Source organism: Mercenaria mercenaria, chromosome 5, assembly GCF_021730395.1.
Source record: "Mercenaria mercenaria strain notata chromosome 5, MADL_Memer_1, whole genome shotgun sequence".
Lineage (NCBI taxonomy): Eukaryota > Metazoa > Mollusca > Bivalvia > Venerida > Veneridae > Mercenaria > Mercenaria mercenaria.
The window spans coordinates 16,891,527-16,908,639 of NC_069365.1; the positions used below are offsets into that span (position 1 = coordinate 16,891,527).

At 36.0% G+C, this 17,113-nt stretch overlaps 1 pseudogene; it reads right to left on the reverse strand.

Moving 5' to 3' along the window:
• Positions 1-1,453: 1,453 nt before the first annotated feature.
• LOC123556544 (periodic tryptophan protein 2 homolog) overlaps positions 1,454-17,113 on the reverse strand; it is a 38,419-nt pseudogene continuing 22,759 nt past the window's right edge.

Below are 17,113 nucleotides of genomic sequence, written 5' to 3' on the forward strand. Positions count from 1 at the left end.
TCAGCCGCTTTAACCACTCTGCCATGGAGACCCCTTGTTACTGGTTAAAAGGTGAAAATATCTACTTTATAACTTAACTTAAAGCCATTTTGTTTTAAATAGATTTTACAAACAATTGATACTATTGAATGATGTACACTGTTTCCTTTGCCCTTTTCTTCCACAGGATCAGATTGGCATGGTCCAAATCAAATTGAATCCATATGTAAGCATTTCATGCCAGGTTCAAACTGCCTTATTTCAAATAAAGTAACCTGGTATTAAAATATTTTAGGTACCTGAAGTACTTTTAAGGTTGCTAATTTTACATAATGTTATGTGACTTCTTAACAATGTATTTCAACTCTATTTTTTTCATTTGATGTATTTGTTACTCAGGATTCAATTAACCGGAAGATTAATGAACACCAGACCTAATCACACTGGATTCTGAATGGAATCCTTTTACCTTTTTAACTTTGTGAAAATACTAAGGTTGAAGTATACATTAACCACAAGTTCAACCAGTGGTGAAATATGAGAGGTATTAACTATGAAAAACCATATATTCTTTTGTTTCTGTTGACAAAGTCATGTCTCCTAATTTTGTTCATGTAATAAAGCACTAATAATGACACAATGAACTTCTGAGTAAACAAACCAAACAATATCTAGGTTGATATAGACACAAGGTGTCCATCTGGGCATTATTTCAGGCAATGGCAGTCACCTGGGTGGAACCACTGACCTTCCCTAAGCCAACTGATGGCTTCCTCACATGAAAGAATTCTATATCCAAATCGAGGTTTAGAACCCACTGCAGTAAAGGGCAAGTGTTTCAAAGTCAGCGACCTTAACCACTCGCCCATGAAGACCCCTTATTGGTACTGGTTAAAGGTGCAAATATTTGCTTAACATGACCCAATTATACTATTTTGTTTCAATTGAAAGTCTTTATTGAATGCTTCACACTTTTCTCAACTCTTTTATTTAACAAGATCCAATAAAGTCCAAATAAAATTGAATCCATGCATAAGGATTTCATGACAGGTTTAAACTATTTCGAAAAAAGCAACCAGTTCCTTAAATACTCTATGTACCTGAAGAATTTATAAGACTGGCTAATTGTTACATAATGTCATGTGACTCTCAATGGTGTATTTCAACTGGATACCCATTTTATTTAATGTATCTGTAACTCTTCCAGGCTGTACTGAGAGTATTCATTCTCTTCCCACCACTAACAATTAGAAATGCAAGGAAATCTTTGTTTCATTAATGACAGTTCCACATCACCAGAACAGAAACTATCCTCATGTAGCATCCATTGAAGAGTCAGAACTTCCTTCAGAATCTGTCAAAATTTCACCTTTATTTTCTTTAACGATATTTTCTAGTTCATCTTCTGATTCTTCTAGTTCGTTTTCAGATTCTGCCTCCATTAATTATCCTCAGAGTCTGGTTCTTCTGGTCATCACTGCTGGTTCCTTCTTTTGGCTATTCTGTTCACTGGTACAGTCTTTATCCATATGTTTTCTCTTTGCTTTAGACATGCAATAATATATTGCAGGCTGTATTTGTTGTGGTCACATCTGAAAATATTAAGTTGAACTTTACTAATATATTTTTACATAATTATATGTGCAAGGATGCACCTGGAAGAATATTTTTATTTAAGCCTTCCTGTAACTTTGAATACTGAGAGAATTAAGAGTGGTGTTGTGCACAATAACTGCTTCAAACTGTGCAACTGTTTTGTCACTTACAGTTCCATGGTGTGTCCCACTATGTTCCTTCATTGTTTTGTTTTGTCCTCATTTAACTGTTTTACTTTCTCTATATATTTTGTGTACATATCAATCAAGTACATTCCATATGTACATCCTGTAGGGAGTTCATATTTTAGGGGCGCTTCCTTTGACTGTATGTACTCCTACTGGTCTTTGTCCTGTGTTTGATACAACTATTTTAAAAACATACGTTACAGTGTAACCTTTATCTGCAAATATTTTCAATACTACAAATTGTGGTGAATTAATTATACTCACATTTTTGCCCAACTCTCAGATTTGCGTGTAACATTTTCTTGCATAGATCTCAATGTAGCCATTATCTGCTGTGACTCTGTTTTAACCTTGGTCCATGCTGCATGAGAAGTTTACTTGCCCAGTCAGGTAGAACTCTATATGAGCTGTAGATTCTATCATACCCGCCACAAATGACATCAGTTTATCCACATATATGTCAGGCAAATTGTCTACAATCACCTCCACTGAAATTGTACAAAAAAAAAATCAAAATGGGAATGGTGATCTAGCAGATAAGGTCTTGGCCTTAACTAACAGACTGTGGGTTTGATCTCCACATAGGCATGACTGCAACCACTACTGGTTTCTCCAGGATGTGCACTCATGGAGATTCAAATAAGTTTTCATAACAATTGTGCTAAAGTTACTTAGTATAACCTAAATGTGAATTAATATGGCAAAATGGCAGACATTTTCCAGGTATAAAGTGTTGCCTGCAGAAATTAAAGTTGGCAGTGTGGCACTGATGTAAGCTTTTAAAGGCTTTCATGCAAGATCATTTCTATCCCATATGAATATTTGTGCTTTTTCATACATTTAAATATCACAAGTACAATTATGAAAAGCTGGGTTGGGTTTTCAGTTATACTTATACAATTTGGGAAATACTGGGAAATGAAAGCTATCACATTTGTGGAAGACCCCAGGTGCCCGTCGGGGCATAATTTCAAGCATGGGTAAGCATCTGGGTAGAACCAATAAGCCAAATGGATGACTTCCTCACATGAAATTTCTACTTCTCATGCAGGGATTCAAACCCAAGCAGAGAGAGGTAAGATATTCGAAGTTGGCAAACCTACCATACCAGACCACAGTCATCACTACTTACGCAATAATGCAATTAATTAGCTGAATTATAAATAAATATCAGATTCTTTTACACTTATCTAAAAGAATACTTTTAAGCAACTGATTAACATTATAGACAGATGTAGGGAATACAGTGCTTTTCATAATAAATAATAAGGTACTTTTAATAACATACTGGTAAAAGCTGTCTTACCATCAGAGACTGGTATATGTTCTAAAACTTCCTGTATCAGACTGTGCTCATTCAAGCGGAAACCAGCATCATTGCAGTAGAGTACTCTCCCTTTGTCAGTGTCTTCTTCACATTGGAGGGAGTTATATCAATGTCAAGGTCAAATGGATCAAATACAAGATTACTGTCCGTGAGTATATCAGAAGTCCTTCTGTTGTTGTGGCAGCCCAGGCTCTTCCTAAAATAGCAAAATTATATGTCTCATCAAGTGGGTTACTGCAAATTTAGTAACTGTTTTGAAACAAGCACTTAAATGCTGGGATCATAAGAAAGACTGTTCCATGGTATGAAGATAAAGTATTTAAACTTCCCTGAGGACAGTCAAGTAATTTAATCTGAAGGATTTAACAGCCATATCCAAGGTCTGATATACTTTTGAGAAATTTGCTTTAAAAACATTCACTTTTATTTTGTGAGTACTGCATTTGCAAATTTCTCTGTTTGTGAATACTAATGAATACAAAACCAGATATAGCTTTTAGTAAAAGCACATGTCTCCCCATATTGCTTTCTTTAAATGGAAAGATGACATAATATGCAATATTCAGCCATAGCATAGATATGATCCCTATTGACCACTGGCAATCAACAAATAAAATTTGGCAATCAGTAAGTAAACATAAACCATCTACAGCCTTAAAGTCAATGTGACTTCCACCTTTGACCTAGTAACCCCTAAAGCAATACTAGTCAACTACTGACCAAAGTAACCATTCTATAAAGTTTGATAGCAGTAGGCCCAATAGTTATTCAGTTATGGAGCAAAACCCATTTCTAGTCTCAAGATCACTAAGAACTTGACCTCTGACCCCCAAAACTACTTAAAATCTTCGTCTGACCATAGATAATCCTTCTACAAAGATTAACAATTTAATAAAATCCTGGTAGGGTTGCCTGGAATAAGCTTTGTTTTCTTCAGGCCAAAGCAAATGTGGTGCTTAAGAAACCCATATTCTGTAAGTATATGGGTCTCTAGTTACCAACTAGTTACCAACATGCTTTCAAATGCTTTCCGAAGATATTTAAGTGACCACTACTCCATTAAAATAAACAACTGGCAAAATGCTTATAATATGAAAATGTAGCCTTGATACTACAAACTTCTTTAAAGTTTAGTTGAAATCCTACTGGTTGTTTCAGACAAGCATCTGTGACAGACCGACAAAGAAATCACAAAATCAATGTACCGTAGATACCCATGTATAATGCGCACCCGTGTATAATGCGTACCCCCGATCTTAGTCCAAAATCCTGGGGAAAAAAAAAAATTAAAAAAATTTTGCTCAATTTTGAGGTGGATGGAAAACGAAAGTAGAGTTTACATCGTCACCGGTAATAAATTTTATCTCCGCGGCGGAGAGCTACATCGGTCTCACGGTACTATCGATTTTGTTTTCTCGAAAATAAAACCAGTAAGTTATTGTTATATTTGTTGTTTTACCTTTTTTAATTCACTATTTTGAATAAATAAATAACAGCTGATTCAATATTTCGGAATGGTATCTTTCAAAATGACATGAGCTTCTCAATTCAAACTGATAACAAAAGGTGTGATAGTCTTTTTGTCACGATCATAAAGCCAGTAATTACCGGCAATTTACGTGTCACCTCGTGTCAGTTATGTTGTTCACAGTTTGATCTCGGTTAAAGATAATTCTCGATCTTTAATAGTATCATAATTTTTGTGATTTATAAACATTTCTTTCGTCAAAATACTTTAAATTTATATGAAATTAATTCTGTTGAAAGAAAAATAAACAATTCGATCTTTACGGAATGTAACGGCAATCTTAGATTTTGCGGAGACAGTAAGCGCGGGGAGTAGTTTCCCTTTACCAAAATGGCGAACATCGTAACAAACTTGTTTGAAGTTGGAAAATTGTCTATACCTGTGTATTATGCGCACCCACGATTCGGGGGTGGTCCCGGGGGTCAAAAAACTGCGCATTATACATGGGTATCTACGGTATCTCCCCATATATGGAGACTTAATTATCCATTCTTATAGCAGTTAATTTAATGGTTAATACAATTCCAAGAACACACTAATTTATCAGAGCTTATACAGAACATCCCAGGAAAAATTCTAAGTACATACTTTTCAAGAACTTTTCAAGCACATTTTATTTTTGTCTTGAAACCCAGGTCTTCAAATCTTATGCAAAACAACTTGTATCAACTTTTTGAACAAGAGCTCATAGAACACGAAATGCCCCTCTTGATGCATTCAGTAATTGCACAAGGAACAGAAATTATTGGTCACTGTACAACAAAAGTTCTACTGTTCTAGGTCAATGTGACCTTGACCTTTGACGTATTGACCTCAAAATCAATAGGGGTCATCTGCTGTTCATGATCAACCTCCCTATTAAGTTTCGTGATCTTAGGCCCAAGCGTTCTCAAGTTATCGTCTGGAAACGGTTTAACTGTTCCATGTCAATGTGACCTTCGACTCTGGCCTACTGACCTCAAAATCAATTGGGGTCATCTGCAGGTCATGACCAACCTCCCTATTAACTTTCATGATCCTAGGACTAAGTGTTCTTGAGTTATCATCCAGAAACAGTTTAAATATTCTGGATCACTGTGACCTTGACCTTTGACCTACTGACCTAAAATCTATAGGGGTCATCGCTGGTCATGATCAACCTCCTTATCAAGTTTGTGATCATTGTCCCAAGCGTTCTCAAGTTACCATCCCGAAAATGTTTAACTGTTCCGGTCACTTTGACCTCGACCTTTGACCTACTGACCTCAAAATCAATAGGGTCATCTGCTGGTCATAATTAACTTCCCTATCAACTTTCATAATCCTAGCCTAAGCGTTCTTGAGTTACCTTCCGAAACAGTCTGTTCCAATTCACTGTGACCTTGACCTTTGACCTACTAAGTCAAAATCAATAGGGGTCATCTGTCAGTCATCACCAAGCTCCCTATCAACTTTCATGATCCTAGGACCAACCATTTTTGAGTTATCATCCGGAAACCGTTTAACTGTTCCAGTCACTGTGACATTGACCTTTAAACCTACTGACCTCAAAATATAAAGGGTCATCTGCTGGTCATGACCAACCTCCCTGTCAACTTTCATGATCCTAGGCCAAAGTTTCTTGAGTTACCATCCGGAATCGTTTAACTGTTCTGGGTCACTGTGACCTTGCTCTTTGACCTACTGATCTCAAATCAATAAGGGTCATTTGCTTCTTCTGACCAACCTCCATATCAAATTTCATGATCCTAGGCCCAAGCGTTCTTGAGTTATCATCCAGAAACAGACTGGTCTACATACCGACAGATATCTGCAAAACATATACCCTTCTTCTTCAAAAGCACCGCCTTGCGGGTGCTGACGCTCATCTGATTTTTTTGTATAATAGAAAAATTGTCGTATCCATGATTTTCTACGTCCAAAAAGGGTCATAATTCTTGCAAAAGCAGGATGGAGTTATGTTTCTTAATGTACAGAGTCAGCTTATGATGGTGAACAAGTATTCCAAGTTTCAAAGCAATAGCTTTGATAGTTTAGGAGAAAAGTTGACCTAAACATAAAACTTAACCAGGAAATCTGATATTTTCTAAGTCCAAAAGGGGCCATAATTCTTGCAAAAAGCAGGATGGAGTTCTGTTTCTTGCTGTACAGGGTCAGCTATTGATGGTGAACAAGAGTTGCAAGTTTCAAAGCAATACCTTTGATAGTTTAGGAGAAAAGTTGATCTAAACATAATACTTAACCAAGAAATCTGATATTTTCTAAGTCCAAAAGGGGCCATAATTCTTGCAAAAAGCAGGATGGAGTTCTGTTTCTTGCTGTACTAGGTCAGCTATTGATGGTGAACAAGTGTTTGCAAGTTGACCTAAAGATAAAACTTAACCAGACAATGCTGATGCCGACGCCGACAAGTGATTTGTTTGTTTGTTTGGGTTTAACGCCGTTTTTCAACAGTATTTCAGTCATATAACGGCGGCAGTTAACCTAACCAGTGTTCCTGGATTCTGTACCAGTACAAACCTGTTCTCCGCAAGTAACTGCCAACTTCCTAACATGAATCAGAGTGAGGACTAATGATTTCAGACACAATGTCGTTTATCAAATTGTCACGGAGAACATACGCCCCGCCCGAGGATCGAACTCACGACCCCGCGATCCGTAGACCGACGCTCTACCTACTGAGCTAAGCGGGCGGGCTCCAATCAAGTGAAGACAATAACTCATTTTTTTTTCAAAAAAATCAGATGAGCTAAAAATGGTGTTTTAGTAGAAATTGCATTCTGGGAATCTGTGCTAAAATTTGTTATAGACCAATACTTACAACTGCATACCAGGAGAGATTACTTGACAAAATATCTTCTGTATGATCATATCATATTCATTTTTTTTCTATTTCTTTTAAATTTTATTCCCTGTACAAAGCAACTTGCTTAGAAAATACTGTCTAGGTGAAACTTAGTGCTTTTTCTCCAAAATCAAGTTCTTCATCTGTTTTTAATTGGGCTTTAGCCATTTCACGGACTAGCAACAAATTCAAGCCTTTCACCTGTCTGTGAAAACCATGTCTATGCTCCTTAAAACATCGCTATTAAACAAGTAATTAGCAAGGAGAATTCTGTCTACATGGAACTTGGTAGCTGAAATTATTCAAACCATGTGCTGTTTCCTTCAAATATTTTACCTGTTGGTGAAAACTTCACAGAAGAGACTCTGACTTCTGGTTTCCAGTGTCTTGATGACATATCACCTTTTTTTACACCTGTATAGGACAAAAATATTGACAAAGTGAGTTTGCAAATACATGACATTTTCTTACTTTTACAAAAGTACATTTGTATACATTGAAACAACAACACCCTTTTAAAAAAGTGCATTTGTATACATTGAAACAACAACACCCTTAGCATGGAAAACTTAAAACAACAATTACATAACAATTACATAAATTATTGTTGCACAATCTTAAACAGATTTTTCAATTGGTTTCAAGATCTTTTTCTTTGTCTGGGCAATGAAGCCATTTCCTTCCCAGAAGTAAAATTCATTTTAACAGAGAAATGAATGATTCCTCTGTTAATTGAAAATTGACACTAAATTTACCCCAGTGGCAACATGTGGCAGCAACTAAATCTAGTATGTGTGTATGACTGTGAATGTACTATCCTCACAAGAAATATTTTTAAGATATTCAATGGTTACAAATTATGTCTAATATTGCAAATAATCTGCACAACTGAAATTATTAAGAACTGTGGCATTTGTTAAAGAGCTCAAAACTTATTTCAAATAACTTGTGTAGAAAAATTTACCAGGTAGACTAATGTCTCTGTCCTCATCTGTATCAACAAGAGATAAGCTGCCAAACTCTGTCATCTTCCTTTTGTCTAAAAACTCCTGTAATGTAGAAACTAAACTTGTTAACACAGCTGCAAATATGCTGCCACTCCCTAACTATGATAGCCTTTCAGAAGGTACTGGGTGTGTGCAAATATGCTGCCACTCCCTACCTATGATAGCCTTTCAGAAGGAACTGGGTGTGTGCAAATATGCTGCCACTCCCTAACATGATAGCCTTTCAGAAGGAACTGGGTGTGTGCAAATATGCTGCCACTCCATAACTATGATAGCCTTTCAGAAGGAACTGGGTGTGTGCAAATATGCTGCCACTCCCTAACTATGATAGCCTTTCAGAAGGAACTGGTGTAATTTCCAGTTTAAAGAACACTGTAACCTTGACCTTTGAAATTATGACTCCAGAAACAAATGAGGTCATCTACTGACCACAGCAATCACACTATGAAGTCTCTGGTCTTATTTAGTCCAACCAACATTTCTTAATATCAACATCAGCATAACAACATACCCTCTTCTTTGAGAGAAAATGATGGCGGTGCGTAAAAATAGGCCTACACATATACAACAGTATCTGCTACAATCTGACCATTTTACCTCTACAGTTACCAGTGCTTTTTTAATTCTTGTTTATGAGTACTGGTATAACCAAATTTCATTAAATTGATCAAAAGTGCAGAAGGCATTACCATATGTACAAATGATTATGGACATTTCAAATACTAAATGCCTCATGGATCCCACTGAGGGCACAAAATGAGGAGCTGTTTTAGCAAGTTATGGCTATGATACAAATTGCATGAACAAGTAACTACTTCTTTATTTCTAGAGGTTACCCAAAATTGCCTTTTAAGCATAACTCCAGGAATAGGAGGGCAAAACTGACATTCAGAAAGCCTCATATATATTACAAAGCACAGGCTAGACATTGTGAATGGTGAACGATAAGCAACCTAAACAAATTAACCAAACATGTTCACTTAACCAGAAGAAATCAATATATATTCTAACACGACCTGCAAATAACCTACATACATGTAGAGCAAAATCTATCTCGGGTTATTCTGCAATATACCACTCGCGTGCAATGACGTCATCCGATTCAAGTGCGTATCACAGTTGTAAAAAGTAGTTACCATATTTCTAACACTGTCGTTACTTGCATGTCGTGTTAGAATCGAAATAATAAGTTCCCAAGTGTGATTTATCGTAGAATAACCAAGTTTTTCGTTCTTATGCAAAATAATATATCACGAAGGCCTATATTCTTACGCATAAGAACTCAAAACTTGGGTTATTCTACGATAAACCAGGCTTGGGAACTTATTATTTCTTAAACAGATATCTGCCTACCTACAGTAATATTTCTAGAACATTAGTCATATTGATTTCTTTAATAGCAAATTTCTATGTGCAAATATGGTTAAGTAAGAATAACACACCTCCATTCCATCAAAGGACATATTGCACGAGATTTCAAACTTCTTAATAAGCATCTGGTCAGCCACAGAGTATAACACATTCACTCTTAGATCTTCCTCCAGCCAAAATGCCTTCCCACTGCAGAGTAACACACTGTGTTGAAGCTCTGAAATAAAATATAAACAAATACCTAGGTCTCATCACAGTGCTTCATCATCAAACTGTATATTACAATGACTTGGCTAATAGTTGTGGTTCCTTTTGCTGCTACTTAAGTTTGCACAAGGTCCATTTGAGATATTGTTGGAATAATCTGAGAATATTATGTTACTGGATATTCATTTACAAAGAAAGAATACAAATGACAACACCTTGCAAGTTTTTCCAAAAACATTCCATGTGTTCAAGAGAACTAGTCTAGCTAAGTTTCTACATAAAGCTGGAGGGGTGTTTTTTTTTGTTGTTGTTTTTTTTAATTGTTAACTACAGACATAGACAAGGCCATAAGGGTAAGGACTATTCAGAAAAAAAGCATTTTAATATCATGCAGAAATATTATTCAACATAACTGTATACTGTATATTAGCACCAGTAATGAAGTTACCATTACAGCAGTAGTTTTTGTTAAAAATATAATACAATATACAGTTAAATCTGTTCAAAAAACCCTTCCTAGGAAGAGTCTATTCACAGGTGGTCTGTATTAACTGGTTTAAATATATAACAAATGGTTTAAAATCTGAAATGAGATGAGTGGTATTTATAGCCAGGTGGTCTCTGTAAGCACACTTTACTGTTAAGGTAGCTGCACGTCTGATTAACCTGAAGTGATGGATATTGACTGAAGGATCAATATTTTCAAAAGTGGTCTAACGAAAAGTCAAACATTTGACCCTCTCTTTTCTACTGACTAAATTTCCTCAACATAAATGTTTTTGAAAAACAAAATTGGTTTAATAAAATTCTACTTTGTAAAACATAATATACTTGTTCAAAGGTGAAGAACTACCTTAAGTTAAAGCTATAAAACTCTTACTTTCCAATGCTGATTTCTTTGCAGTTATCTTTTCTTGTTCTTTCCTTGAGTATCCGATATCATGTCTCCCCTCTATGGACCCCACCTGCTTGGCCTGATGAGGCTCCCAGAAGGAGATCTGAGCATTCATGTGGACACGCTAATTCTCCACCATCAGGACGGAATGATACAGCTAGCACTGAAACACAATTCTTACTTTCTGGGAAAGAACACAAGGTAACAACAGTAAAGTTTTAACATCTGATAATTATACTCGAAATACAACTGAACAAAACTATGCACTGCCAGGCTATATACTAATTCCCTTCTCGAATGGCAGTAGTCAAAATAAAATAGACGAATAGCTGAACAGACACTTTTAATATTATCATAATTATGTTATCAATGTGTTTCAACCTTTTTTAGCATACATTTTGATTTCATATTCAACTGTATATACTCTTGTACTATGAGTATAAAAGAAAGCATTAACAAGAGGGCTCACCTGACCTATTGACCTAAAGACATCAATATCAACATTCTGACCAAGTTCATTAAGATATGGCATAAATGAGGCCTCTAAAGTGTTAACTAGCTTTTCCTTTGATTTGACCCGGTGACCTAGTTTTTGACCTGACATGACCCAGATTCGAACTTGACCTAAAGATCCTCAAGTTTAACATTCTGACTAAGTTTCATGAAGATACAGTCATAAATCTGGCCTCTAGAGTGTTAATAAGCTTTTCCTTGATTTGACCTAGTGACCTAGTTTTTGACCCCACCTGACTCAGATTGAACTTGACCTATAGATCATCAAGATTAACATTCTGACCAAGTTTCATTCAGATACGGTCATAAATGTGGCCTCTAAAGTGTTAACTAGCTTTTCCTATGATTTGACCCGGTGACCTAGTTTTTGACCCAACATGACCCAGATTCATACTTGACCTAAAGATCCTCAAGTTTAACATTCTGGCTCAGTTTCATTAAGATACAGTCATAAATGTAGCGTCTAGAGTGTTAATAAGCTTTTCCTTTGATTTGACCTAGTGACCTAGTTTTTGACCCCACCTGACCCAGATTTGAACCTGACCTCAAGATCATCAAGATTTACATTTAGACCAAGTTTCATTAAGATATGGTCATAAATGTGGCCTCTACAGTGTAAACTAGCTTTTCCTTTGATTTGACCCGGTGACCTAGTTTTTGATCCTACATGATCCAGATTCAAACTGGACCTTAAGATCATCAAGATTAACATTACTGATCAAGTTTCATGAAGATACAGTCATAAAATGGCCTCTACAGTGTTAACAAGCTTTTCCTTTGATTTGACCTGGTGACCTAGTTTTTGATCCCAGATGACCAAATATTGAACTCGTCCAAGACTTTATTGAGGATAACACTCTGACCAAGTTTCATTAAGATCGGCCAAAATTGTGACCTCTAGACTGTTAACAAGCTATTCCTTTGATTTGACCTGGTGACCTAGTTTTGACCCCAGATGACCCAATATCGAAATCGTCCAAGATTTTATTGAGGTAACATTCTGACTAAGTTTCATTAAGATTGGGCCAAAAATGTGACCTCTAAACTGTTAATAAGCTTTTCCTTTGATTTGACCTGGTGACCTAGTTTTTGACCCTAGATGAACCCAATATCAAACTCGTCCAAGATTTTATTGAGGGTAACATTCTGACCAAGATTCATTAAGATTGGGCCAAAATTGTGACCTCTAGAGTGTTAAGCTTTTCCTTTGATTTGACCTGGTGACCTAGTTTTTGACCCCAGATGACCCAATATCATATTCATCCAAGATTTTAGTGAGGGTAACATTCTGACCAAGTTTCATTAAGTTGGGCCAGAAATGTGACCTCTAGAGTGTTTAACAGTCAAACTGTTGACGACGGACGGACGACGGACACAGGGCGATCATAAAAGCTCACCTTTGGCACTTCGTGCGCAGGTGAGCTAAAAACTAGTAATTTATCTAACTGCTTCACCCTCTCTTAAATAAAGTTTTTCCTATATATTATTGTTAGACATAACTGTGATAAAAAGACATATTATATAGTCTTGAATAATAGGAGTCCTACATACCATCAGAGGACACCCCTAAAGTCCTCCTTAGCTCCTTTATTCTCAAATACATCCCAAAGCTTCACTGTTTATCCCAGGAGCCGATGCCAGCAATGTCCTGGTGGGCTAAAACTGAGACTGCTTACAGCCCTTCATGTCCTGCTAATACCTGAAGTAACAAAGGTTTTTATTAAACTCTGACATGCAGATATGACTAAGCTATACTTTCATCAAGAACATTTACACAAACAAGCAAAATGAACTCTTAAAACATTATGCCAAACTGTTTTTGTGTTTGTGACAAAACTCCAGTTAAGCTTTGGTAAACTGTGATGTCCCTTAAAACTCAAATATGATATTAAGTAGTTGTTGCGTTTAACATCGCACCCACACAATTTTTGGTCATATGGCATCTTTCCTACATTAGATGTTACAGGGAGCCCCTGAGGACCATCCGGGATTGCAGGTTTGGGTGGGCACCTGTTAGAACAACTGCCCTTCCATAAGCCAGCTGGATGGCTTCCTCAATGAAAGAATCTAACACCCAAAGCAAGGGTCTGAACCCACAGCTGTCAGGGTAAACTCAGCCATAGCAGTCACCTGACAAAAAATTGTGACTGTAGAAAGTTATGCTATAAATAAAGAAAAATTCATGTGCAGGTAACCTCTAGAAGTCTGCCAGTCTGCATAGACCATACAAATACTTCAAAAGTATCCTGGCTCCAGCACACACTATATTTCCACTGGGATCTATGGTGATGCATGAAACTGGCTGGTCGAGGCGAGGGAATGTACGGAAATTTCGATATCTGTAATATGTCAACAATATTTTGATGTAACCTGTAAATTAAACGTAATAAAATAGCTCTACCCTGCATGGGTTAATATAAGTACATTGTATAACATTCGTAAAAAATAACATTTTCAATAAGGTCTCTTCCAAGTCAGATTTACATTACTGTATAAGAATACAGATAACCTCAGGCCATAAGGACACAAGTGGATTAATTGGAAATTAATAACAATTAAATAGTTGCAATTTTATTGGGTTTTAAGCCTCACCAACACAGTGTAGGTCATATAACAGGCTGCCATTGGATAGAGCCACTGACCTTCCATCAAGCTAGCAAAAATGTTTCTACACATGTCTGAGACTGCTACATCCAATGCAGAATTCAAACCAATTGCCAAGTTCTAAGTCAATTAGCAAAAATTTGTATTATACCTGTTGAGATCAAAGGCCCGGACTGTTCCATCAAGTGATGAGGATAAAACAACTTGTCCATTCTGGTTGAAAACAACACCAGTTATACCACCAAGATGCTCTGTAAAGGTGACAAAACAGAATCCACTGCTTGTGTTCCATACCTTTACCTGTAAGAAATAACAAATGTTTGTAAAACATAAACATTCCTGTGTATTTACAATAAATCTATCAGAAAATCCCTTGGAAGCACAGTATGAAACCAAGCAAAACTAGAGCTGCTTTTGAGAAAAGCCCATGTCATCATAATTTTTCATCCTGACATTTAGAAGAAATATCTTTGTGTAGAATTTTTCTTCCGAATACAGTCTCCTTACTGAATACAGAATATTTATGCTCTCACCTTGCCATCATCCCTCCGGTAGCCAATTCTGCCCATCTGGTGAATAGACAACACAATTCATGTTGTTATAATGTCCCTGCTGTTCAAAACATATGTTTCACTTTGCCATTCCCAGACTAGAAGCTGACCCAATCCAGAACACCCAAATGCTATCCAGTCTCCTGTCTTGTTAAACTCTACTGTAGCTATGGACTTGTCTGAAATACTAAACAATAGTTATAACTTAGAACATTCACAGATGTTTCTATAACTATATCAAACTCGAGACAATACTATATCTGAAGATTAAAATCAGGCTTATTATTCAATGAATTTTTCTACTATTTACAGCGAAACCTGCATTAAGAAACCAGCCAAAGAAACAACACAATCTGGTGGCTTAGACAGGTGGCTGTTTAACACAACTTGAAATTGTAACAAAAAGTCAATTTGGAAAGTGAGCTGATTGCCTGTTTAAAGGCAAGTGGCTCCTTAGTACAGGTGGCCACTAAGGAAGGTTCAACTTGGATACAGACAAAATCCCCACCACTCCACTTCATTTGAACAAGATGGAAAAAATTCCCCCTTAGATTTTTTCAATTATATCCAAATGTTTACTTCATTTGCATCTATGTAAAAATTGTGATTTCTGAAAAAAAATTAAATCAGCTTTCAATTTCAGAGTTTTTATTCAACAAAATCAAAGGAGGGAATTTGTCCTATATTCAGTCCAACTATATATACACATTTATGCACACACAGTGGTGCATTGGTAAAGCCTTGTGGATACAGATACTGGAAAATGCAGAATTTGACTGTCTCCATAATTCCTTACTAAGGCAAAAATACAAATGTTATCAAGTGTAGTTAAAATAAATAACAAGAACTTTCTTTTTATTGATGTAAAATAAATATATCTAGTTCAAACATATTTAAAAATTTCTGTCTAAAACATTATAAACTAAATTAGACAGTTACTTGAGAGAATGAATGAGGTTGAAGTCTGGCATTTCATGAAGGAAGAAGACCCCGTCATCAAAGCCAGTGACCAGTATATGTGTAGCTTTATGGTAAGCTGAACTTGTTACTGTCCCTCTAGATGCCTTATCACCTCTCGCTGCCTTATAGGAATGCCTGAAAATACAGATTGTAGCTTCAAAATTAGTTCTGACAGACTTTACCTAATAAATAGAAATTTAAAGGGCCATACCTCTTGTATACCTAATAAATAGAAATTTAAAGGGCCATAATTCTTGTATACAATCATTCTACAGTAAAACCAAATAATAATATTTCAGACAGAAAATTTGATAAATATGTATCTTTTACAAAGGTGGATAAGAGAAATTTACTTTATATGTTAAAAGAAATTTGCTATCATCTAACCTGTTGTCTGCCTGGCCACATACATATTCATTTGTAAGCATGGACAGACAGGCTGGCTGATCAGCACACTGACACAAATAAATCTATAGTTCAGCTCTCAAAAAGAAGTAAAAAAATACTGGTAAAGGCATTTTGATATTTACTCTACTGTTGGTAACAAAATTTACCTGGCTATTCTCTTGTATATGACTTTATCCACCATCTTATTTTCTTCATCCTTACTCATCTTCACTTCTTTACCTGCAAAACAAACATTTCTATTATATATTTAAACATTGTAGTACATGTTGTTAATGACAATTTGATTTATGCTATTTATTTTGGCTCGATCCTTTTGAAAAGATTTACATACAAAAACTTAACCAAAAACTGCTAAGTCAAAAAAGGGGCATAATTTTGTGAAAATGCAAAGTAGAGTTATGGAACCTGTGCATTGCATGTCAGATCATGACAGTGAACAAGTGTGTGAAAGTTTCAATCTATTCCCATTAGTGGGTACTGAGATACTAGCTTACATAACCAAAAAACCTTAACCAAAAATTTCTGAGTCGAAAAAAGGGCATAATTTTGTAAAAAAGCAAAATAGTTATGGAACTTGTGCAATGTAAGTCAGTTTATCACAGTGAATATGTGTGTAAAGTTTTAGTCAATTCCTATAAGTGGTTACTGAGATACCAGCTTACATACAAAAACTTAACCAAATCACGACACGGACGCCGACGCATGAGTGAGTCCAATAGCTCTACCTTTTCTTTGAATAGTTAAGCTAAAAATGATTAAATATGGGCTAAAGACAATTGTCAAGGTAGAAAATATACCACAGCAATATAATTGCGAAAACTTGCATCATAATTAGTCACCTTTATTTTTTGGTTCTCCATCTTGTTCCCCATCTTCATCTTCCTCCTCAGAACTGACTTCAATTTTAGGTAAATTCCCCTCTGGTGCTTTGTAGGGTTTAAGTCCATCTAGTTCAGTATCACATTCCCATATGTTCAGTCTACCATTAGCACTTATTGTGTATAACTGCATTCAAATTAAGGAAACATTACCAAAGCATTTCAAGGTTTATCATGTGTTTTGGTAAATTTTCATTTTTATAGCTTATCAATTAAAGATTGAAAGAGTTGAGTCCACAACTTCAGGCATGATAAATGGATCCTACAGATTTAAATG